This window comes from Phalacrocorax aristotelis, chromosome 9 (assembly GCF_949628215.1).
Source record: "Phalacrocorax aristotelis chromosome 9, bGulAri2.1, whole genome shotgun sequence".
NCBI lineage: Eukaryota > Metazoa > Chordata > Aves > Suliformes > Phalacrocoracidae > Phalacrocorax > Phalacrocorax aristotelis.
The window spans coordinates 17,799,463-17,827,072 of record NC_134284.1 but is presented as its reverse complement, the minus strand read 5'-3'; positions in this window follow the sequence as shown (position 1 = coordinate 17,827,072).

The following is a 27,610-nucleotide window of genomic DNA, read 5'->3' as shown; positions in this document are numbered from 1 at the left end:
TTTTGGCTTTAAAATCACCATGATTTTTCAGACAGCATTGCCTACTAATTGAATCAGGCTGATCACTTTTCCAAGAAGTATACTTGTGCTCTTCGGTACACAGATTAAGTTTAGTGTAGTATCTGCATTTTAATTTTTGATTTCTAAGGAGACTTCATCATTTATATTTCAACCACTCTGTATATTATATTTTAATAAACACTGTTGATGCACATTGGATGCTATTTCAGTATACAGTCTAAACTAAACCAAAATATGACAGTACTAGTGAATGTCTTTTAAATATTTCTTGAAATGCAAAAAAAACCCTAAGGAAATATTTGCCCTTCCTTCTAAGAGAAATTCACACCCAAGTGGTGAGGCATCATTATCTTTCACCCTAGAAGTTTAACTGACAAAAAAATGGAGATAAAAATATAGTCCATGATGGTAGGAGGGACACAAAGTTAACTACTGAAATTTTGCAGCTATAATAGAAAATTCCAGTAATCAATGGTGACTCAGGAAAGAACTGTTTGTGCCAAGAATATCCAACTGCATTCTCTATCTTGGCTAATATTAATCCTTTTGTCTTTTAACAAAATTAATTCCTAGACATGACATTAAAAAGGAGGTTGACGGAACATCCCTTTCCCCCAGAAAAGAGAGAGAAAGAACAGATTGCCAACCCAAATATAAGCACAAAAAATATTTTTTTTTCCTAAATGAGGTGCATTTTCCTTTGAACATCTGAGTAACAGAAACATTTCTTTCATACATGGTAATCTGAAAGACGTTTAGCATCTCAGTATTGAAAAAGCTATGTGACAAGGCAAGAAGGTGTACGTAGCGTTAAACAGTACATGGGTTAGAGATACCTAAAGGAGAAGGGGTGAAGGTCTAGAAAAATAACTGAAGCAAAAGTCTAATTCTAAAAGGTTAATTCTACAGAATTGTATCTTTCAGCAAATCTTCACAGCTTGAGTTTAGAGGTATTTTGTTTGTTTGTTTGTTTTATAGGTTAATTGTGGGTGGTTTTTTCTTTTTTTAAAATTCAATATTTAAATGGATCTGAGGTTTATGGAAGTTTTGGTCTTTTGCTTTTTCCAGGCAACAGGACCATAATTTTTTCTTGCTGAATAAAAGCCAGCTGAACATCATCTCTATCTGTAGAAACCCATGCTAAAGAGTAAAGTTACAAATGCAACGCAACAAACCAACTCCTGAGTCTGTATATTGAACCCAAGACTCTGCCACAGAGCCCAGCTGCTCTCAAGGTCACATACGGCAAAAGCAGAGATAATAACGCTTAAGCTTTTGATGCATGCAGGTTATCATCACTAATATGACCAATACCTGTTTTCTAAGGCAGCTGCTTCATGAATAATCAATGAGGGAGCTGTGAATAAGAAGATGGATTGTAGCTGATGAGTTCCCTCTGGGCAGGCATAACACAGTCAGCAGTTATGTATAACCAGCATCATATAATGCAAGAATCCCATGCTACAGGCACATCACTAAAAGAAGTGGATAAAGCCAAAGGCAGTGTATAAAAAAGAAGGGTGACTCAGAAATGTCAAACCCAGATGTGAGTTTGTTTAAGTGTGTGTTTATGTATGTGCACTTTAAATAAATAATGCACCATGTATAGAAAAGGGGGATAATCCCTCCCAGTAAAGCAACCTGAGAACATATTCACCTAAGTGCTAGAAAGGTATAAGGGAACTGGCAATTACTAGTTTTCTACAAGGATTGCCAGGATTAAAGTGGCTGACATATTTCTGTTTGACATGTTTTTCAAATTAAAAGACCAAGTGAAAAACCAGTGGTGAATCATTTAATTCGTTTTATCATCCTCAGTGAATATATGTGTTATGTGTCATTCATTTAGATAAATACAAATAATTCTTTCACATATTTTTAAGGGCCTTGTGAAGAAATTGTCCTTGTAGGTAAAGCACTCAAACAGGACTCACACATATGTCTTCATTTTTATCATCTTCCTCTGTGACCTTTGACAGGTCACTTAACATGGGGTCTCATTTTAGCCATCAAAAGCTAGACTGAATGGTTGTTCCAATTCTTTCTGTTAGATATTAGACACTGACAGTCACTTTCAGAGGTTGATTCACCCTATGGATTTTAAGGTATTTAGATTATTATTTTAGGTAATTTCTTTTTCAGATCCCACTATTGGTCCAGATACCCTCTGGATATTTAGACAGGAGGGGCATTGCACATTTATTTGAAGAGCTGTAAAAAGGGAATAATAGCAAGAACACAATGATAACAATAACAAAAATATCTGTTGTCACATTGTGTATCTAGATTGTTAACTTTCTATATACAAAGGTTATCTCTTAGGCTACATAGTATAATAAGGTCCAGTCTGGATTGAAACACCTAATTATTTCTGCCATATGAATAACAATTTCATAATTTGCACCTCACAGTAGCCTGGATGGCCCTAGCCATTTTAATAAGCTAATTAGTTTTTTATAAGGGTCATATGATCAACAAAAGAAATACATAAGTAGAGGGGCCCTTTGATTTCAGGATCTAAAAGTTCATTAAAATTTATTTACTCTTCACATCATCTGCTGAAGTAGATGAAGAATGTATCACACCAAATCAAACTGGCTGCTGAAGAAGAGTCATGTCTTGAAAGGAAGACAGAAGTGGTTTAAGGACATATATTATTAACTACTTCAGGAACAAACAGTTAAGACAAATTTATCCAAATTGAAAAAAGAAAGAAATTCTATGCAGACAATAATTATATAAGGTGGACTTTGCCAGAATACTGTGTTAACACCAAGTTTTGAAGGAAAACACCATAGAATTTTTAATTATTAGAGCTGATTAGGAGATGAATTTTAGATATTGAGGGTATGAGGAGTACTTCTTGAGAGAATGGATGCAGAGAGCTGATGAAGAGCTAACTTTTCTAGTTATAGGCAATTTCATGTTTCAAAAATGCTGTAAGAGAAAATTATGAACTAGGTCCACCAGTGAACAATATTTTCTGTGACAAGATTTTATTCATCATAGCTCTCTCAACACAGTGGTGACCTCATCCAGTTTTGTAAAATACAAAATTCCTCCCAAGATATAGGGTTTTCTGTAGTAATCATGCACCATGGTATATTTTTCATCTTGTAATATCCAGACATCATGACTCCACTATATCACAATTACGACAGTACTAAGTCACAAGTATGATCTCTTTGCATGTCTTGGGTGGGGTGGAGAAAGAAATTGTTGTAAAATGGGTCAGGCATAATAATAATAATAATAATAATAATAATAATAAAAGAATAATGATGAAAGTCCAGAGTTACGTAAGTCTATCTGCTTAAAAAAACCCTCATACAATTAAAATAATCTGTTAATCCACAGTTAATTTTCTTATTTATCCCTAACTTTGGTTATGGTTTTCATTTTTGATTTCTGCATTATCATTGAAAAGATGATACTGAATGACCCAGCCTGGCTACCCTCTGCCTATATCTCTTATATATAAAGCAGATACATAAAGTGCTATCCTTGTAGGGGGCTCAAAAATGTTAGCAGTAATAAGTGCTATGTGGCTTAAATGTGCCTTAATGTGCCCAGCTCACACACTCTTGTTTTCTAGCACTACTGCTGGCTTAGGTGCTCCAGCCCTCTCATGCCATAAGCACAAGGAGGAGTGTCCATCCTTGAGTGTAGGCCAAAGATGAAAGCTGCTTTCATCTTCCTCTCTGATCCATTCATCTGTTTTTAGAGAGTTAGGCAAATATAGATTTGAGGAAAACTCTGTAGACTGAAATCGGTGAGATACTGTACGTCATCTTCATTACTGAAAAAAACAGAGGGAAATGTAAATCCATTTGTTGTTGCCCAGGTGAATGGGAAATTATCTGGGTCAGAAGCTATTGTGAGCATAAGAGACCATAATCATCCTAAAACAAAGAACTTCAGCAAGGAAATTACAGCTGAGTGTAACAAAAGGGAAGAATAAACAAGCAGAGAAGAACCACAAAAGTAAGTGTCTATAAATGCATTCTTTGAAGAAGTTAATAATTAATCTGACTTTTATCTTTAAACACAGAGTTCTTTTATTTATTGGAGGAAATGCTACCTGGGAGATAATGTGATGATAAGAATAATCCAAATGTTTCCAGCAGATGGTTTAAATACTATCTGACATGTCCCTGCCTGCTAGAAATCGATACAAAACAGTGCAGTCATTCTTTTCATTTTCAGCTTATTCCCTTGCTGTCCCCCCTCACCCCGTTTTCTCATACATTTTGAATAGTTTATAAATACAAGAACAACACTGAGGTCTCTGTGGAAAATGTAATGGCTGGTAAAAGGCCCACTGTTTCCATCAACGAGGCACATACCCAGAATCATAGAAACACACATGCATATTCTTACATGTACACACAGCTTGGGCTTCAACAGACATCATCCTTATACTTTTTGCTGTGCGCTTTTTTATATTTTTGTCAAAATTATGATCTCTGCCCACAAAGATGATTTATTATTACTAAATTGCTTTAACGAATGGAGCAAAGACTCTCTGGGGCTGGCTTCAGACACCTTCCCCAAAGTCTGCATATTTTAACATCTTTTAATTAGAGGTCACATGGTTAAACTGGAATATAGTTATGAGCCAGCTACAATCCTGACTAAAAGTAATCAGAGGCATTTTTTTTTACCCATCTTATATGCAGAATAAACCATTATTCTCTGTATTATATTAAAAGGCTGTTTTTTCATAGACTGAGCTAAATTTCTATGTAAAAGGGAAAATTAAACTATTTAATTCTCCGTGCTTTATTTTTAGCTTCTCCTTTACAACACTTGGAGTTGTGATAGCTTATGACTCATTTTGATTAAGGGTTTACATACCAGTTGTATGAGTTCTACATAGGAAACTCGGTTCTTAAAATGCAAAATTTACTCCTTCAAGTATGACAGTCACAGTTCTGTTACAGTAAGAGACACTCTACTGGACCCTTGTAAGACATGATGAGAATCTAACTTTTTCAATGTGTTAGACATGCAAACCACACAGCTAGTGACTTCCAGTTTTGAATGTGAGTTTAAAATACACTGTGATTTGAAGTTCATTATCAGTTGTCATACATATTAAATATTCCAAACTATGAGCCTTCCTCTTGATGTACCTAAGGCACATGGCTGAGTCTTGCAAAGCACTGATCACAGGAAGGGTGTCTTCTTGAGCCAGCACTTCCATTTGCATTGATAAAGTTGCTTTTGCCATTCAAGGCTTGCCATAATGAAACCTAGCATCTGGATTTAGAATCATATTTATCCCTAAATATAGATGATTAGATCCTTTCCCACAGTTGAGCCCATCACTTGGGGAGCCCTGACGTGGGTACACAGTCACCATTGCACACTGTGGGGACATCTGGGTTTGTGCCTCTGCTGTGACAGTCCTTGGCACACCCCCAGGTGCTGGGGAAGTTACCACCATCTGTGGAAAATCTAGTCTGAGGCAAATCTAGCCCTAAATGCTGATGGAGAGGGTGGGAATTAGCCTTTTACACTCATGGGTTTTAAAATGTGAATATTTTGTTAAGTTGTAAAAAGCTACCTTATACAGGATTTATGTGACAAAGTAAACAGACCATACATTACAGGCTAGCAGTCCCTGTATCTGAAGTAGATGTGTTAATCTCACAGCTTTCAGAGAGTAATGCATGACCATTAAGGTATCCTTGCACAAGTTCTGCTGACCACCTGTAATTTCTTTGTGCAGCTATTAATGGGAGTGATATTACAGTTTATGAGAAATCAAATTACAAGACAGTCAGGAAATTAATGCTTCAGCACTTCATTATAGGAGCAAAGGGTAACAACTTATGCATTCTTTTAATTAGTTATTCACCTGGATCTATTTCACCTCTCAAACCAGCATGTGATGTTGGTGATAACTTTACTTGCAGCTATCCACAACACAGGAATGTCCTGAGGTCCCTGAAAAAAAATTACTGAACACCACTGGCAAAGTTTAGTGGCTGACTTTAAGATGCAGAAATCTTCTAAACTTCAGATAGCAGATACTGTGTTGGATTTACTAGATGTCTAAAAGAGCAGCGTATTCACTGCCTGAGCAGAAGAGATTAAAACATTATAAATGCCTTCACTTGAAGGGAGGGACAGATCAGTGTAGCAAGGTTCATGTGGAGGAGACAAAGCAACAGTCAAATATGGATGAGAAAGATCGCCTTTGTTGTGCTAAAACATTTGGTGCCTGTTGGAAGATGTGGCTTCCAACCTATGCCCAGGGCAGAAGGCAGAGTGCAGGTTGTAGTCCTAAATTAGCTACTCCCAGCTGGTTAACCTGAGTGAGGAGGGTAGGTTTGGAGAAGGCGTGATGGGACTGTTTAGTGAATTTAAAACTGTATCTGAGCAATAACGATGCCTGAAGGTAATGGGAACACTGATGTCTTGAATATTGAATACCTAATTTTGCCATGTTACCTGCATTATTAAGGCCTTTGACACTGTGTCCCACAGCATTCTCCTGGAGAAGCTGGCTGCTCACGGCTTGGAGGAGTGCACTCTGCGCTGGGTTAAAAACTGGCTGGACGGCCGAGCCCAGAGAGTGGTGGTGAATGGAGCTAAATCCAGTTGGTGGCCAGTCATGAGCACAGTTCCCCAGGGCTCAGTGTTGGGGCCGGTCCTGTTCAATCTCTCCATTGATGATCTGGATGAGGGGATTGAGCGCACCCTCAGTAAGTTTGCAGGTGACACCAAGCTGGGTAGGAGTGTTGATCTGCTGGAGGGCAGCAAGGCCATACAGAGGGACCTGGACAGGCTGGATCGATGGGCCAGAGCCAACAGTATGAGATTCAACAAGGCCAAGTGCTGGGTCCTGCACTTGGGTCACAACAACCCCATGCAATGCTACAGGCTTGGGGAGGAGTGGCTGGAGAGCTGCCTGGAGGAAAAGGACCCGGGGGTGTTGGTTGACAGGTGGCTGAACATGAGCCAGCAGTGTGCTCAGGTGGCCAAGAAGGCCAATGGCATCCTGGCTTGTTTCAGGAATAGTGTGTCCAGCAGGAGCAGGGAGGTGATCGTGCCCCTGTACTTGGCACTGGTGAGGCCGCACCTCGCGTACTGTGTTCAGTTTTGGGCCCCTCACTACAAGAAGGACATCGAGGTGCTGGAGCGTGTCCAGAGAAGAGCAATGAAGCTGGTGAAGGATCTGGAGAACAAATCTTATGAGAAGCAGCTGAGGGAGCTGGGGTTGTTTAGTTGGAGAAGAGGAGGCTGAGGGGAGACCTTATCTCTCTCTACAACTACCTGAAAGGAGGTTGTAGTGAGGTGGGGGTCGGTCTCTTCTCCCTAGTAACAAGCGATAGGACAAGAGGAAATGGCCTCAAGCTGTGCCAGGGGAAGTTTAGGTTGGATATTAGGAAAAACTTCTTCTCTGAAAGGGTTGTCAGGCATTTGAACAGACTGCCCAGGGAGGTGGTGGAGTCTCCATCCCTGGAGGTATTTAAAGGCAGGGTAGATGTGGTCCTTGAGGATATGGTTTAGTGGTGGACTTGACAGTGATAGGTTAGCAGTTGGACTCAATGATCTTAAGGGTCTTTTCCAACCTTAACAATCCTATGATTCTATAACAGAATGAAAATTATAGTAATGTCAGAATGAGATATAAACAGAGAGCATGTAGAAAGAGTTTGCTTGAGTTCATTGTCCCAAGAAGAAAATATGTTGGTAGCTAAGAATGACCTTTTCATAAAGAACTGGACTTTTACTTTTTAATGGAAATTAAGACAGGTCACTGAGCCACTTCATTTGAAAAGAGAACAGTGTGCCACTGCCTGCTCTGTTTAAATATGTGAGGAGAGAGATATGAATTGGACACGGCATTATAATACTATTTTGGGAAGATTACAGAATGTACAAGGAAGTTAGATTACATTAGGTTTCTGCAACTTCACTTTGCAGCTAATGACTTTCCTCATTACAACCATCAGGATGATTACACTGATATCACATCATTTAGTCATGGTCAGCTTCTCTTAGTATGGTCATGACCAGAAGTTGTGCAGGTGTCCATTTGTGGCATTTTCCTCCCACCCTAAAAGTTCACATATATTTTTTATAAATATTATGTTGTTTCTAGCACATGTTTTTGACTGATCATAAGCAGAATTTAACAGTTAGAATTTGCTATTTATATAACAGAAGATGTTTATATCAGCCCTAACTTTATCACCAGCACTGTGATGATCATTTCTTGCCATCAAATCAGCTGCCTAAAGAAAAGCCATGATCAGGTGTGGAAAATGAGCTCCCTCCTGTGTGTCAGAAGTATTTGAAAAGAAAGTCACTTATTTAAAGATAACTCTGAATATTTCTCTCCAGGAGATGACATGTGACGTGTTGAAGAGAACATAAAAACAAAACCACAACAAAATATCTACTGCATGATTCTGGAAGCTTTCCAAAGGAGTTCATAGAGGGATTTTTGTTATAGTATCTGTTGTCAGGTAAATATTTCATTTATTTTTACACAGAGTATCAGTTAGCAAATTGTCAAATATATATGTATATATATCAGCTGAATCTTTCACATTTACAAGAAGGTGGATGAAAACTTGATTGATTATTTTCATGTTGCTTTAGGTTTTTATTTAACTTGAAAACATTTTGAAACCTGATGCTGCAAAATCCATCTTCATATGCCTCTTCTTTGTTTTTAGGCTTTTTTTTTCCTTAATATGTGTACTGATGTAGTGCTCTGTGGTGCCAGGCAGATTTGAGGCCCCACTGTTAGATGTAGTGTAGGAATAAAAGCTTTTCAGTAGCCTACAGTTTCAGGCCTGGATACTGTAAGCAATTAGAAGGGAAAATCTAGCATGATAAGCTTGATATTAGGATGTGCCTCATATTGTGTGTTTTTTACTTGAAAAGCCCAGAACCCCAGCAATATGAGCAAAAATGAGGAATACTTGTGCATTTGGCCATATGTTCACTTTTAGCCTTTATGTACAATCTCCTGTTATGCTAAAGCACACAGCCATCTCTGCAAGGCTTTCCATGTTTTCTGCTTATGATATGAGATGGATCCTTCCCACTGGTAGGAGTAGTTCTTCGGAGAGTCTATGAGGTTCCAGCTGAGAAATGTGGTCCCCTCAGTAGACATAGTATTTGTTCCTGTTCCACAGTGTTTAAAATAATACACCAAAAGGACAGGCATGTTTCAGAGGAAAGAAGTAATGTTATCTCTCTCCTACAGGTGGGGACATGAAACTTACAACCTGAATTACCTGACATAACTCTATGTAAAGTAAATGGAAAGAGCTCTGTAGTTTTATCAGAACTTGTTGCCCAAATCATATTGAAATTAGATCTAAGGAAAGACCTTGGATTTCCTGCTTTATTTGCAAGCTCTGTTATTTTGAGTCTATTTTTCATGTATAATTGTCAGGAGACCATATTGTATTCCTGTGTAAATGTGAGTTTCAGTGAATAGGATAAAGAGGTCCAATATGTCATCCAGTTCTGTCATCATGTGTAAAGTTTATTTTTTTTAACTTAGGATGAACTTTATTCATTTCTCTAGATGCTTTTTTATGGGTGTCATGTATGCAGAAGCTTGTCATCTGATTCATTTTAGGAAAATCTCAAAGATACTTCTGAAACTCTGTGTTGGTGATATTATATACAATTGTGTTTGCAGCAAGTAGACAAAGGTTATGTAGCTTTTTTGTTCTTTCCAAGCATTTTTCATCCTTTTCTGCTCCATGTTCTTTAAATATTTTTCCCATTTAGAGAGTTTTGGGAACATAGCCCGTTCCTTGCAGTGCTAATTAAGTTCACTCATTCATTGTTGCAAACAAAGATGAAAAAGCTGAAATAAATTGTCCTCTGGCATAGAAGCTAAAATGTTGCTATGCTTAAAAATAACTGTTCTCCACATCTTCCCCCTGTTTCTTCTTATGTTAAGAACTTAAATCTACTTTCTGAAAGAAATACAATTCTATCAATACTACAATATAGACAGCATGTAGACCATTAACAGCATTGTGCAGTATATGTTAATGTTAAATTCAGATTCACAAAACATTTTCCTTGAGCTAATAATTAGATGAAAATTATGCTGGCAAAGCCCCTCTTTTTACCTATTAATACATGAAATTTAATTTTTCTGCTTGAAATCCATCAGTTCCAGGACATAGCCCTTATATACCTTTTGACAGTAAAATTAAAGACATGGAAAATTGCTGCAGGTTTACTTCTTACTACTTGAAAGACTGCTATAATTCATGAAACAGGCAGTTTTGCAATCCGTTTATGGTGAGCTACATGGCTAATGGGTTATTGTTTCAGGGACTAGGGATAGTTAGAAAAAATACTACTCCCTGATCTCCATTTTATGTTCCAGTGGAGACAGGAGAAGGAATTTATTCTGAAATAACCAAACTTCCTTTTCTTCCTATTTCCATATAAACTACTTGGTTTAATATTGGAAAATAAGCATGCTGGGGGAAAACCTTATCACTTGCAAACTGTTATTCCCTTAAGACCAAATCGTCTACCAGAGACAGTACTTTAGGTAAGACTTGAGGGTTTTTTGCTTCTGCTTATAAAACACTATGAGGCTAATAGCTTTGAGATTGCCCAGCAGATGACAGGTACCCTACAGCTCCACCACTGATCTCCAGATTATTCTGTATCATATCTGAAGGTGATGATCTGGTATTATAAAATCAGGTATGTCTTTTGCCAGTTCTGTTAATACAGAACAATCATTAGTTCCTTTTCTTTCCTCCAAATGCTTTTACAAATCTTGTAGCACATATGCAGATATTCAGAAGGATACTTTCCATTCCTTTGCTCACCCAGCATTCTTCTAAGTGCTGTGTTTTTCCCATCTAGATGATGGGAGAACCATGCAAATGCCAGGTTTTATTTTCCATGGAGATTCCTTGCTGGTTTCCCTGAACAACTTTGTGCCGTGAAGAACTCTTTCTGCTTAAATGCTTCTCTTCAAAATGACATGCGTTGATGTAGATGTCAAAAGTTTTCAAATTTGATTTTCAAAACTATATAAAGAATGTTCTACTTTACTAGCACCTGCACTTTTCTGTGATCATTGCAGTAGTGAGTGAAAAAAACTAGCTTGACTGGAATCTGAGTAGGTACAACTGATGAATCCCACAGGTACATAAAATACTCCAATACCAGTTTTCTTGCAATAACAATCTTTCCAAATGAGTGAATACAGTCTAGCTCTACAGTCAGATTACCTGAGTCCTGAATAAAAAACTAGTGTCTTTCCAATTATCTACTAGAGAGTAGAACAATAAAAAATATTTTATAAAACTTATTAGTTTACTTTTAAAAAGATAATTATTTTGGTTTTCTAAAGGATGAAAAACGCAATCATATTGTTTTCCTCAAGACTTTGACTTACACCAGATGTCTTGGAGATAGTGATGGCCTATGGTGTATCTCCAGGTGAAAACATACTAGGGAAGGTTTAAGAGAAATTATATATACAGCTATGTAAATTAAAAAAAAATTACAAAAATGTGGAATTTGACTAGGACAATATGGAATGCAAATGCTAATATAGTCTAGAAATCTAGATGTGGGCTTTGTGTATCTTCCAAAAGATCATTCAACAGACCAACCTGTGTTTGACAGATGATCAGTAATGACTGCAAAAGACAGTGGCTTCACGAGTTATCAACACCATTCTCTGCTGCCCCTTTTCCCTAGTCTTTTTCATATCTTGGTCAACTGTTGTACAGGCTGAGGCCTGTCCTGTTTAAGTTCCAAGACATAATTCATAGGGCTGGTAAACACCTGGTATGGCAAAACTTTCTACCGCAGACTTTTGAACTTCCTTTGCTTAGATTTGTCTCTGAAGTATTTCCAAATACTTTTTGTTGTTTTCTATAGCATTTTATTCTTTTATATGTCAGATTATTTTTAGACTTCCTACATTTAGAAAGCCAAAGTCTAAACCTGAACTGTTTAAAAATAGTAACAAACAAAAGGGATGCAAAAATTCAGACAAGCTAAAGGTCTGAAAATCAACCCTCTATGTAGGTGTGTATATGCAGCAACAGTAACACTGCATCTGACTCAGTGAACCTGAGTGAATGAACACACTGCAATTTGAGACCTGTAAGGCACTCTAGAATAAAAAATCTACACTGTTTTTGTTTCCCAAAGCCTTTTTTTTTTTAAAGAGCTACAGTACAATTGCCACTCAGCTGTGGACTATCATTCACTCACTCTACTTAGTAATTTACATTATAAAGATGGCTCAAGGCAGTTTGCATCAGAATTATTCTTGTGGAGTTATGTTTGAGATAATCCTTAGCTAGAAATTTAGAGCTAATCGTGCAAGGCCAGCTTTCAATCAGTGATGATGGATATCTAGGACAAGAAATGCTAGACTGATTTGTTATCATTGTCTGAACAAAAGAAGGTCAAGGTCACAAAACATGTCCAGCCAGACAGTGTCCATTAGCTGTATGTTCTGTTATTCACAGGGAACCTTCAGAGGGCTCACACAGAAATAGAGAAGCAGAAAGATGAAGCATGTATGCTAATATCAGATTCTGTAGCAAAAAAAAAAAAAATGGCTACAGTCTCATAAGGATCTCAGCATACATAGATTTCTGCATTTATGCAAATATCTACTTAAGTGAGTGAGGTAGCCTGGGGAGCCTTCCTCCCAGGATCGGGGCCAGAATGAACTGCTGGTGAGAACAGGTGGTATAAATACAAGGATGCAGAAGGCAGAAAATAGGAGAATCAATTATGCTAATTTATCATACAGAAAATACTGGCAAATCTTTTGACTGCAATTAATACTATCAGTGTGTCAGCAACAGAATCTTTGCAGTTGCATCCAGACTTGTTATTTTAAAAGGAGAAAAACTGAGTTATGTCTAGTGACAGCGTTGGAGAATTTATGAGCATGAGTCAGAAGTGGGAACAGGGGAAAATGTTACTTATGCAGTACAGGGAAGGATACTCTCAAGGCTAGATGTGCGCAGATTGGTTTGTGTTTTTTACTAAACTGTGCCAGATGCACAGTGCATTTTAAGAACGGTTTTGGTTATTGTTGCCTGGTTTTGTCATAGCAGAAAGTTGTTGATTTGGCAAGGCCACAGCACTCCATCAAAGGATGATGGCTATGCTGCGTGCTTCTCATCTATCCAGCTCTGAGAACAAGTGTTGCTTCTGCTTTTCTTTCAGCAGAATGGACCACTGCAGTCATACCTCTATAATGTTGAATTTATAGGTCTCCTATGACACAGGCTGTGTTTCAGGTAGCAAGGTGACCACTGTCGGACATAGTTTCCAACAGTCCCACCCAACAGTTAAGTCATGCCTCTTCCCCTGCTTCTTTGGGCCAAAATCAGGTACATTCGCTCTTTTCCAATGTTCCTCTTGTTTGTACTGATTAAGGACAACATCTGTACAATGAAGCCCAACCAAGTGGGAAGCCTGCAGAGCTGTTGCTGCACTCACACCTACACCCCGTTGTCTGAGAGGTGACACATTTCTTCTCACCATAGCATTTTATCACATTGTCTAGAAATACCTTGTTAAGATCAAGTCCCCATGACAGGGGCATGAGACAAACATTTGGACAAAGGTGGGAGCTACAGCCTGCTGCAGCAGCGTGGGCAAGCCCCTCATCTGCTGCTAAGAGCAAGACCAGAGGAAGCAGACACATACCAAACTTGAACAGACTGTAATATTATCAGAAGTGGATTTCATCCACCTCTGAGAAATACCTGAGGGGCTCTGTCTTGTTAGGATGCTTCAACAATGTTTGCGTGTACTGCCTATACTGCAGCAGGGTCTGGTTTGAATGCTCCCTCTCTGGTGTAGTTCAGCCCTTTGAGCAGTGAATTTCCAGCTCTGGCTACAGGGAAACGGGAGAGAGAGGAAGAAGGGTGTGGAAGAAATTCATGGGCTCTGCCTCATTCCTTCTATTCCTAGCAGTAGATCAAAGGGCCAGTGGCAGATGCATACAGTCAAGCTGCTTTCACCATGGAGCATGGTGTTCAGATGGGGGGAATTGAAGCAGATCAGCTAGGGCTTTGTTTTCCAACACCAACACTGCTATATATGTGCATATGAGACAGATGAGTGAAAAGAATGAGAGTGGGATGGAGTTTTTCTGCTTTCCTGTTTTCCAGTGAGGGAAAAGAAAGAAAATCAGGAAGGTAGAGTACAATGCATCCTCATCCACTCTGATTCCTTCACATGTTGTTATTACAAGAGACTTTTCTTCCCCGCTTACCATGATTTCTTGTTATTATTTCTGTTTGCGTGGCATAAATACTACACATGGAGGTTGGTAGAATTTCCTTCTAAAAACTGAAATAGTTACACACCCTGAAAGCACAAACAATTTATGGCTCTGCCCCTGAACTGAGGTTGTTGTACAAGAAAAGTTTGTTCCTTCAAACAAAAATGGTTGGGGGCTGAATATGTGTCTTCCTGTCCAGAGAAAGAGGAGGCAAGGGGGAGACAAAAAAGGTGAGGGTGTGCTCTAGGTCCAGTATGAGCTACTCCAATGTATAGGTTCAGAATTTCTCTTGGGCTTCTCAAAGATCATGTAATTTGCACATGTGGTGGCCAGTGACAACCTCAAAGTAAGAGGTGGATGAAAATATGTGTGAGTGGAGAATCTCAAGAAAGTTAAGTCAGCAACCCTAACAAGGATTTGGTGAAGAAATGGGCAAACCCTGAAATACCACCTTTTTCCTAATCCTCAGGAATTCTTCTATGGGAAATTTCACAAAGGTCTTTCACTGTGGGTCTAGCTGGTATTGTAATTTGTAATTGGATGGGATTTTTGTCACAGGACCTAAGTGACAACAAATGTACTGCTATATAATGTCAATACCTTCACAGATGGAGAGTTTTAATTTTAAAAGAGAACGAGGTGCATAGTCTTACATTCTTGCAAGGATTTCTTGCAAGAGCAGACAAAAGAAAATGCCATTCAGACCTTTCTGTTGAGTTTATTTACACAGAAATCCCTTTGTTTCAACTTAAGACATTTCCATTCAAATAATTAGCTTATATGGTGTGCATGCATCAGGACAGAAGTAACATTTGTGGTTAGAGTATGTACAGTTGGAAGGTGGTAGTATTTGCTGAAACTCCCAGGATACTGGGCTTATTTATTTTAAATGAAAGAGGACAATGAAATGTACAAGCAGAAAACCACAGTAAAAGGAATGGTTTCACACAAAACACTCTCAAGTACTTTTTCTAGAAACACTAATCTTGAGTGTTTACTCATGGGAGTCACAAATTCTGGAACAGGTTATATAGCTCAGTGGAGTAAAATTTTAACATGTCTATGACTAGTGCGACAACTTATAATGATTATCACCATACAGAAATTACATTAATCGTCAAAGACCATAGGAAGGTCAGTGACAGTCAGAAACAGTCTAAAGTTAAACCAGCAGCCCACTATTGTGCCTCCCAGGCTTTTGGTCCAAGTATGAGATACCATTTTTTTCTCAGATGTACTTTCTTTTTACTTTCTCCGTGTAACTCTGCAGACAAAATAACCAGGACATTGGCTTCTTACTTACAAATACAGTAGTTTTCTAAAATATATGAGGCCTTACAAGGCCTATCTGCCTTATCCGTACCTTCTGAACCCAAAGTAAGCAGGGTGTCGAAGTGAGCTACCCAAACACACTCTGGGTACCACTTGTTTGGCAGTTTGTTAAATTAATTTTCAGGTGATAGAAATCATTGATTATGTATAAAGTCCCATGATGTCCCATCTGAAAGGCTTGGCTGCAAGAATTATATGTGAGGTATTTTAAGGTTCTCTCATCTCTAATACATTAATTTGGAATAGAGGGGGAAAATAAGTTAAAATTATTAATAAGTGAGTTTGGTTGTCATGGGAACCAATTGTCTCAGGTGCTCTGTTCCAATACAGCTATTAACCCCTAGTCCATATTCATTATTCAACGGAAATAATTGACTCAAAAAAAGGAAAATTGGTTGTCACAAAAAAGACAAGCCACTGTGCTAAATTTGAGTCATTTGCATGCAATGAAAATGAATTAAGGAGGATGAATATTCTTCAGCCCTATAATGATTTACATTTGGGTTAGTGCTCTGTTTTTCTTAGCTCTCCGTATTATAGAATGTCAGAAAGAACTGGGAGTAGCAGTTGTGGAATGAAATACAGTACCTTACAGCTACCATGTTCTGACTTAGACATTTATCATGCTTTTTAAGAATTTCATCCAACTCTTAAAAAGCTTATTCCAGTACACACCAGATGGCAAAATCCATAGGACAAGCTCACATTTTTAATAATCTGATTTTTTTTTGTATCAACCACTATTTATTCAAGTTTTTAATTGTGAGGTTAACCCACTTAACCTGACTGAACAGAATGAAGGGGACTGCTCAATGGACATTTTAAAAGAATTTGCACAAAGGTGTTTCCTTGATGCAATATCTATTTCCAAGGACTCTACATACAAAGTTAAACTTAAAATATCGGAACTCCAAGACTAGAAAGCAACTTTTTTTTTTTTTTAATCATTCTAGTTAGCATATATTACAATATGTCATGTATCATCTCAGGGGTGTAGTATATGAATTCTTCACTAGAAAGTGTTTGCCTTAATTTGCTTTGGTTTTTTTCATTTGGCCTTTCCCCCCCCAGTTTGTTCTAACACCCAATCCCACATCTGCATTCAGCAATTTTGTTACAGGTGTGCTGGTTTTGGCTGGGATAGAGATAATTTTCTTCATAGTAGCTGGTATGGGGCTGTGTTTTGGATTTGTGCTGAAGACAGGTCTGATAATACAGGGATGTTTTCCTTACTCTTGAGCAGTGCTTATACACAGTAAAGGCCTTTTATGCTTCTTGCCCCACCCCACCATCAAGGAGGCTGGGGGTGCACAAGAAGCTGGGAGGGGACACAGCTGGGACAGCTGACCCCAACTGACCAAAGGGATATTCCATTCCATATAATATCATGCTCAGCATATATAGCTAGGGCAAGAAGAAGGAAGGGGGGGATGTTTGGAGTGATGGCATTTGTCACCCAAGTAACCGTTATGCGTGATGGAGCCCTGCTTTCCTGGAAATGGCTGAACACCTGCCTGCCCATGGGAAGGAGTGAATGAATTCCTTGTTTTACTTTGCTTGTGTGCACGGCTTTTGCTTTACCTATTAAACTGTCTTTATCTCAACCCACGAGTGTTCTCACCTTTACTCTTCTGATTGTCTCCCCCATCCCATTGTCGGGGGGAGTGAGCGAGCAGCTGGGTTGTCCTTAGTTGCTGTCTGGGGTTAAACCACAACAACAAGTTCCCTCACTGAATCCACATATATTCAGCTTGGCATGGGATTTATGTTTTGGATGATGGCTGCTACTGTGTTGATTTTTTTCAATAATAATAATAAAATAAAAAGGAACCTATACTTTTTTTTTTTTTTCCCTGACCCTACACTAAAGGCAAGTATTTTACTTCTCAGTTTCAGTGATGTTTTACCAATCACAAAATGAACAAAAAGTATGCTTTTACCTAGGTTACCAGAACTTAGGATGGAATAATCTCCTGACTGCTTGGAATAGAGAATTTTGGAGTGATTAGTCAGGAGCTTCACTTTTTTTGCTTTAATTTTTGGTAATGGAGTATTTTAGAGGATCAAAAGTAAGATGTGGTTATCTCATGTTTAAAAATATTGAACAGTCAGCATATTGTGTTTATTTTTAGGAAGTTGGCAAACTTTCCCTATACGTATCTAGAGAGAAAATAGAACATATAACAAATAACAAATAGAAATCTTTATTTATAGAAGTCTTGTGATGTGCTTGAAATCTTGGAATAAAAGGTGATATAAGTAAACGTACTGGCTAGAGAAAGATGAAGAAGAATCTGGCACTTACCCTTTGTTACCACATTTCCTTTTCTGCCTGGTCCTCTTTTGCTCTTCCCACTTAATAATGTATGTATGTTGGATAACCATTAATGTGAACTTGCTGTTTCTGAGAGAACAAACAAAAATCACATCCCTAAAACATGATCTCCTCTCTCTTCCCTCTGTTTTTATTTACTATTTGCCTATTGCACATTATCACTGCTATTACTTCATAGCAGCTACCATTGACATAGTAGGCAGATTCATTTATTGACCTGAGAATTGATAACACTTTGTACAGTACTCTCAGTAGTGCAGGCAGCCACTAATCTTTCCTGCTACAGAAGATGTCTATAGGAGCACTGCTCTCCTTGCAATCTTTTTCAAATCATGCATTGCATCTTCTTGCAAATATTGCAATTTATCTATAGGTGGCAGCAGACTTACACTGTAAGGCCAAAGCTAGACCTGTCAATTGCTTTCAATTGCTTTTGCACAATCATTTCATCTCTGTAAAAACAGTATACAGGACAAAAGGGGCGTGGAGACAAATACATGGGTGGATTAGGCCGTAATTTTAGCAGCTGAGAAAAAATGGAAAAAGGACAAGAGAGAAAAAGATTTGAAAGGAGAGAGAATGTTCATGCAATAATAAAGTTTACTTTGCAGATGATAATAGTTTACTGTCTCCTGTTTACAAAGCTATCATTTGGGAATTAACCTACATATTTGAATACCATCTCTTTGCAGCTGGAGTCCACAGAGTTTGAACAGAGCTCTGCTGTTGATATTATGTATTGTTATTTTCATCGTAACATATTTAAGGAAACGGTTTTCTTAATCCTGCCACTAGGAAACCACTATGAGAATACTTATGATGGGATACCTTGTGCATACATCATAGAGTAAGTGGACATGCTTCAAGGGACCAGTTAGCCTCTGTATTAGGTTTCAGTGGCTGAAAACGATTATTGAATGTTCTATTGCCATGGTCTTATTATCTTCTGGTCCTTCCTAAGAATCATAAAAGAGATTAAATTCAATTTATTGAAAGGCAGACCATTAAACCCTTGATATGTGCTGCATTGCATGCATCAGATTTCACAGTGGAAAATGGATTTCTTATGGGAGATAATAGAAGATAATGAAGGTAAAAACAATTATAGAAACTAGGGTCCAGTGATTATCAGCACCATCAATATTTGCATATTAGGCCCTAAGGACTTATTTACAGGACATCTGGTTTATTAGTGAACTTACATGAACCAAAAAGCATTTTCCTATGCATATGTCATTGTTTTTAAGAACCTATATGAAAGAAGAAAAGTGCACCTTGAAATTTTTAGGCTTCCTGCACTTCAACCAAAATCAGTATTAGGTGTCTTGCAGGGTGAAAAAAACAAATATGCCATAAAATTATCTGAGGCAAGAACAGCATATGGATATGATGTTTGTCTTTTCCTTCTCAGGTGATTTATTGGCAATGAATTGATACCGAGGAATTGGAAAGCCTCAGTTTTGATTGGGTGTGCGTGCACATGTAAGGGAAAGGTCAGGGGCAGAATCAATCTAATTTGCATTTTCAAAATAGTTTAAGCTCATTTTACTTGGCATTCAAAATCTCAGTCATCTTGTAACCAGAGCAATAGAATTAACCAACCATGGATGTTGCTATACTCCTTGTACAGCCCTATCCAACTGGACATTAAGTCTGGGGACATGGAGTATACAAATCAGTGTATTCTTTGATCTGCATTTTAGTCCCTAGGTAATCATTAATGTGAACGAAACAATAGACAATGTGCTTCTGTCAGAAAAGGATGACAAAATGTGGTTTCATGTAGTGGACTGAGAAAACTGGCCAGGACTGCCGGGACTGAGAGCCAAAAAGGTAAAAGGTAATTCCGGCAGGGGGAGATTGCAACCACCGACTCACGGACCACCGACCCAAGTAATACCACCTACTCAAAAGAGAACAATAGAAGAAGACAACTGAGTTTGTGCAGTAATCTACATGTGGAACGAGCAAGTTTGTACCAATCAGTAGAAAGGACAATAATGAATATGTATGAATAGGTAAATTTTTTATCTATAAATTGTATGGGAAAGGTGTGTAAGGCATGCACGTTAGGAGGAGCGATCCCCCGTGCATCCGGCGCCGTGAATAAAGAATGCCTGCTCTTTAAAACTAAATTGGTGTTAGAGAGTTGTTTCTGATTTTACCGCGTTTTTCGGTAACAATCTCAGTAGTCAGCACTCCAGGCAATTCTCATCTCTTTTTTCCTCATGGTTCATGTTGAGAAAGCCTAGTTTGTTGGTACAAGCACACTCGCTGGTATTGGGGTCATTGAGTGCTCTTGACTTGCTCTGTAGTCTGTGATCCTGCTTGTACAAACAGGTCAGGCCTGTTCAGCATGTAGCTATCCAAAGCCAGAGGACAGGGAACAATAAAGTAAAAGTGCTTAGGTGAGAATTACCCACTTTTCTCATAACTAAAAAACCACTTGGGGAGGAAGAATTCAAATCTGAGGGTTCTGGGAGTCTTGAAGGTCACCGCCAAAAGCATTCCTATAGGTTAGGTGGCGGCTGAGGGTCAGGACTCTGGGTTTAGGAGACCAAATTCCCACTTTAGAAGGCTAAATCATTTTGTGTTTGTGATCCTGGATTTACCAATTTGACATTAGATTTACTAGGACTGAGTCCTTCAGTCTGCTGTAAGTGAAGAATTCTTTTACCAGATTGAAATTTCTGGTTTAGAAATCTTAGGTATCCATGTGGCCCAGGTATGGGATGTTATACACCCTATTATATATACTGCACTTCAACAATAACAACGTGAGACTCTGTAGAGACTATGAAGCTGCCATTAAAGCCAGACACAGGTACTTTTATTCCTTTTTGAACAGGTTTTCCTCTTGAATGTCATAACCAGAGAAGATGTAAGGTGCAAAAATCTGAAGGTTGAAAGAAGGTCAGATCAGCTAACGGCATGCACAAGTCTTCATGGACTGCTGTCTCAACTCTCCACCCTCAGTTGTGTTTGTGTGTTGTTATTTCTTAACTTGCCAAAAAAAAGCAGGATGTTCTTCTTCCAATGCCACTTTTTTTCATTATTTGATATGGCATACATCCCATTTGAACTACAGTGATAGGACAGATCCACTTTTCACACACTCCACTGAAAATAAATTTTCCTTTTGAGAAATCTAAGAACTGTCATGGTCTGCAGAGATGAAGCTTCTTAGAGTAATGCACTTTATTTAGTTTTATGTTGGTTATGTAAGAAAAAATTAATTAAGCTTTATCCAAGAGAATGAGTCCACTGAAAATTTCTACTCCACCCTGAAAACTATGTTGGTTCAGTGGCTGGAGTCCTTGGGGAAAGCCAGTGAATATATCATCATGGAGATGGTAATAGAATTTTAGTAGTTTAATATTGAAGAAAACCTCCACCTTTACGGCATAGGCATAAATGCCTGTAGTGGTTAGAGGTGGTTCTGAGTAATCATGAACACTGGGAAATGCTGTCTGTAGCCAGTAAGACATAGCTTCCTTAGATGAAGTTATGTATTTACAAAATAACATACGTCTTGTAGACATAACATCTGCAAGATTGTGTCCCTTCCCTCCTGATAGCTTTCTCTCTCCATTTCATTGCTTTCTGGGAATACCCAGAAACTTCATAGGAATAAAAAGTTAGGGATTAAATGGTAGATATGACAAAGATACTAAGCTCTTAGAATTTAACTCCCTGGGTACATTATTTTTTGGTGTTTTGACCCCAAGGTGCTGTGTAGAAGAATCATGAGCCTGGTGTATGCATTTTCTTTTCTATATTCACATGCCTCAGATACAGGGGATTGCTTCCCTGCTGTCTGAGATCCAAAAAGACTATTAGAGACAGGGAAAAATAAAGTTCAATTTTCTGCTCAGGCTCAAAAGATTCAGCTTATTATTCTCACTTCTAAATGAATGTCTTAACTAACATACTAGGTTTCCAGTTGTCTTCTCCAAAAGCCATTCACAAATCCCTAGCAATGCTGGGAGTGACTGTTTAGTTAAAGCCACAGCACTGTGCCAGCAGATAGAGACAACTTCTTCTGCATCCATTTGGGAGATGTTGAAGATGTCTCCAGGAGTTCCTTGCTTCTTGCCAGTTGGATGTCAGCTCAGCCAGTTAATTCAAAGCACAATTCAAATGCATAATCTACCACAGCTGATTTTAAATAAAGTGGGTCAGTTTGGGCTCACACAAATTTGCTTACGGCAAGCTCTGTGGGAGGATAACCTCTGGAAGACAGGAGATATAACAAATTAGTGGGTGACTGTAATGTTGTAATGTTGTGCAGCTGTTTACTAAGTGAACATCTGGCTTAAGTCTTAGTCTACTCCTAATACAGAGAAGACTTCAGCAGTCTATAACAAGATTCAGCTTTCTTTCACTGCTGTGCCCCAATTAGATTGAAAAATATCACCTGCCATCCTCAAGGCAATCAGCTGCTTCTCACAAAATCTGATAATTTTAGTTGATTATTCTGCTAAACTCTCCTACTAGAACTAGATGACGGTGTCTAAAAAGAAAAAGCTGAAAAAAATCACTCAGCAGAGGGAAAAAACCCTAACATGGGAATAGAGCAGACAAAATGGTAATTGCCTGTAGGTGGAGTTTTATCGGGTGAGTGTTTTGATAGATAAATATTTTAAATTAGTTGTCTTCAAGTATTTTAAAAAACATATTTCTTTTGAACTTTTTATCACTTTTTATAATAATAAAATGAAGAGTACTTTACAGACAGTAATGCTTTAGTACATTAAATGAAAATATGTTTCTCAGTAACCTCTTCCTGTGAAATCCACAGGATATGTTTCTTACATGACCAACTTTGTTACTGCAGAATAGCTAGTAGCATGTAAGGCAAAATATTCAAAACAATTCAAGACATACAATAGATTTGTTGATACTTTTGGCCTTGATAAAAATCCTTTGGTAATATTTTCGTATTTCATGAGTAAAGTTGGCTGCCTTTTGGTAACTCCAGCTCCAAAGAAAAACAGAAGAAAGCACATTTCCAGGGCCAGGGATAAGGACGGTTTTTTTTGTATTTACAGGGAGATTAAAAGAAAGGTTAATTCCTCATTTCTTCTTCTGTCAGGTTTTTGCTTCAATTTCAGTGACATTTGGGAGAGAATAAAATCTGTAGTGAGATAATCTGGAGTCTTGTGAGAAGAAGAATTAGAAGAATAGTTAATGTGGTTATGCAAAAAGATATTTCGTTCTTTAAATAGCCAGGCAAGCTTTGGAGTGCTGCTACCAGGGGCAAAAGGTAGAGCATGTGAAACATCAGGAATAAATAGTGTGAATAAAGGTAAGCATATGAAATCAGACAGTAATTTTTTCATGTTACCTGGGATAATCAGTTCCTTCTTTCTCCAACTACAGGGTGAAAAGATATTGCAAAGAAACAGAGAAGCTACATTTCAAATGCAGATCATACAGATCAGCTTGCATAGGGGATTCAGAGATTTCAGGCCCAGCTCTAATCATCACAGCCTCTCTTGTCTATTGAGGCTGTCCCACCAGCTGCCAGCATATTGGTTTGAGTTTATTTCCACAATTTAACAGAGTACTCTTTTTCATAGCTCACTGATGAAATATAACTTGCAAAGGCAGGGAGCAGTGGAATCATAAATGCTCACTTTTCTTAAAGAACATATGCTAGAGTAATTACAATGGCTCTGATGTAAAAAGCGAGTGTGAAAAAAGGAATGATCTGATTAGCAAACGCCTTCCTATGACAAACTATGTACTTCTGTAACATGCATAGAATTTCATAAGCATGTTCTGTTTATCAGGAGCAATACAGAAATTTGGGGCCCAGGCTGCAAAGAAGTTGAAGTGAAGCATGTGAACAATCCCAGAGAAATCAGCGCAAGTAAGCCTTCCACAGACCTTCAGGATTAGGCTGATAACAGCAATGTATCTTTTATAATCCGTGGAGCCTATTAGTGTTAGAAATATTTCTGAAACCTAAATGAAATCTAAGCCTTATTTGTTAGACTTAATCTAACAAGGAAATCTTGAGTTATTTATTAAACAATGTTTCTTGGTGTTAAACGGTCACTATTATAATTTGTAAACTTTGATAATGTGCCCTCTAGAAAGTTCTTGGAAAGCAGGCTAAAGTAAAAAATCCTCTAGATAAACAATTCATAGAATTAAAACCACAATATATTATGAAGCCTGCAAAATTATACATAGAAACGGAGGTCTTACTGAGCATTTATTCCAATTATTGGAATCTTAAATTAAACATTTTCAAAATGCTTTAAATAAATTTCATACTAAAAATGAGACGTACGCAGTACTGGAGCTTGAGACAGACCCATTGCTTTCTCCTTCTGGCTTAATTCCATCATGTTAAAGACTGTAGTAATTGCTGGAGTAACACTGAAGAATGGATATCTTACATAGGACCTTCATCTCTTACACCTTCAACTATATCAACAAAGTACAATGTTCTCTCTACCCTGATGTATCTTGTTATGAAAACTTTATTAGCTTTCAAGTTTATTCTCTCTCTAAAAAGCCATTTCTAGTCCATCTATATTACATAGAAGCCCTAATCCTGCTATGTCCTGAGCCACAGTCTTGAATTGCCAAACAAAACCCCTTAAATTTATGAAGGTGTCACGGTTTAGCCCCAGCCAGCAACTAAGCACCACCCAGCCACTCACTCACTTCCCCCACAATGGGATGGGGGAGACAATCAGGAGGGTACAGATGAGCAAACACGTGGGTTGAGACGAAGACAGTTTAATAGGGAAAGCAAAAGCCACGCATGCAAGCAAAGTAAACCAAAGAATTCAGTCACTTCTTCCAATGGGCAGACGGACATTCAGCCATCTCCAAAAAAGCAGGACTCCATCATGGGTATTTGTCTGCCCATCTACTTGGAAAGACAAATGCCATCACTCTGACTGTCCCCTCCCTTCCTTCTTCTTCCTCCAGCTTTATATACTGAGCATGAAGTCATATATGGTATGGAATATCCCTTTGGCCGGTTTGGATCAGCTGCCCTGGCTGTGCCCCCTTCCCCTCCCAGCTTCTTGTGCCCCTGGCAGAGCATGGGAAGCTGGAAAAGTTCTTGACTAATATAGGCACTACTCAGCCACACTTAGCACTTACTTAACAAGAACTAAAACATCAATGTGCCATCAGCACTATCTTCATACTAAATCTAAAACAGCTTATACCAGCTACAGTGAAGAAAATTAACTCTATATCAACCAAAACCAGAACAGAAGGAAAGCAATTTGCAGGTTTATTTGATGAAGGAAATACCCTTCTATCTTTTGACATATCTGGAGTTACCTATTTTAGTGAACTAATTTTAAAACAGTGGTTATGAATCCTCTATATCACTGCTACTCAAAATCATGAATCATACCCATAAACCAAAAAACTACAAGGTTGTTTAAGCCATTGTATTCCCCTTTAATAAAGATTGAGGATGTCTATCTCCTGTAAAATGACTAGAATGGTTCTTTGAGAGACTTGTTTGAAGACGCAATATTTTATTTTTCCTTTGAAAACTCTTTTTAGAGGTCTCTCAAATGAGCTATAGGTAACTGGGAATTGGACTAGCTCTAGATTACACCCCTGTTAGAGAAAGATAGAAAGGCTTAAACATTAATCGGTTGTACCCTCCTTTTTATCGAAAAACAAAGTGAAAACACAAAAACTGTGAGAATGGCCATATAGTCTGGATCAGACAAAAAAAAACCTAAAACCACGACAAAACCCAGCCCAGTGTCTTTCCCCTGAGATGCCTAGAGAAGAATATAAAAGCACAGCAGTCACAGACTCCAGACATTTCAGTTCTGGGGCTTTCTAAGCTCTAGCATGGCTAGTATGTTCAAAACCCCTTAACGAAACAGATATGCTTGCCATGTGTTACCATAAAAGACCTTTAGCTCCCACCATGCTCTTTGGAAAGGAGCTAGACAGCTCAACAACCTGTTATATGGAGAACCATTTCTTTTGGAAATTGCGTCCCATTAACTTCATCCAATGTTCCATTGTCCCTGTCTTGCAGGAGAGTACAAACAGTTGATCACTATCCATTACCTCACATCACTCATTATTTTGAAGGCCTATACTATATCCCCTTCAGTTATTTAATTTTAAAAAGGGAATCCTGGCTTACTTGGCTGCCCCAGGTTTTTTTGACTGTCAATATTTTTTTCTGCTTTAAACTTTCTTCAATTCTACTATCTTCTCTATGAGATTGAGAAGAGCAACAGAATGTATTCAGGATACTGTAAATTGGTACAGTATTAAAGTAAAACCAGAACAATAAAGTAAAAACACTGTCAGAGAAGAAGAGATGTCAAAAGTTATGAGAAAGAGTTTTATTATTTTAGCACTGTATCTTTGCCTCTTTCTCATATGTGGGAACACCTCTTTGGCATCCTGAGGACCAAAGCATTTTGATTAGTTTCTCTTGCAGCCAAATAGTTAAACCAAACCTGTAAACATTTTTGCAATTAAGAAGGCTGAAATAGTTTTCTTTGCCTCAGAGGTCATAAGAAATTACTCCCTCTGCATGCCATCTGTGAAGGTGTGATTTCTGGAGTTGTCACACACGTAATGAGCTGTACCTCTCTCACACTGGCTGTTTCCTCATGCCGTTTCCACCTGCATAGATTCAGACTTCTTGCTGAGAGGTTACTTGGGTGTCCTCAGCTACATGAAGAACATGTAAACAGAGCCAAAGCACTTTGTACTACAGTGATTCTAGTACCAGTCAAGAAAACATGTACGATTTTAAACTATGTCAAAAAGAAACAGGGTGACTTTTCAATATTGTGCATTGATGGTGTGTATGCCTCATATGTAAAGATTCACTGGTATTTTCTGTTTCATTGAAACTGTTCCTGAAAGATGGACTGAGTAAAGCCAAGCATACCTGTTCTTTCTTCTGTTGTTTCTCTGTATGTGAAAACCTTTGCCTGGTGTTTTACCATTGACAGCTTTCCTGCTGCTGGCTTTGGCATATGTTCTCTTGTAAGCTTGATGAATAGAAATGCATGAAAATAGTGTCATATGGCCTAAAACTGGAGTAACATCAGGCTGTAAACAATAGCCTAAAGTGCTATTAAGTCTGCAGTGTAAACACACACAAGATGATAAAACCAGCCAACTGATGATATTGCATGGATTTATACTAGCTGAAGTGAACTGATCCTCCTCCAGACTCAGTCAATCACAGTTGTCTGTGGAGCTGCTTGTAACATTACTAAGTTGTAGAGAAATACAGGTAAAAGTCTGATTTATTTTTTCAAGTTGATAATATCACTTTAAAAATAAAACTGAAATATAATGACTAATATATATTTTCATAAACAAACTTATAATGAGCTTTGAAAGCAAAGTTCCCACTGTCATAGATAATTTTATAGTGACTGAAGGGCTATTCATAATGTTTAAAAAAATAACAATAAAATATATCATAAGAGCCTGTAATTATGAAACACTTGTAAGGAATGTAAAGACATTTACATATAGACTGTAGCTGAAAATGGCAATGGCTATATGACTGCTTTATAATGTTTACACAATATAGCCTGTTTAGCTCTTTTGATATTCAATTATTTTAAGGCAGGAGATATAATTTTATTAATTGTCATTATATTACT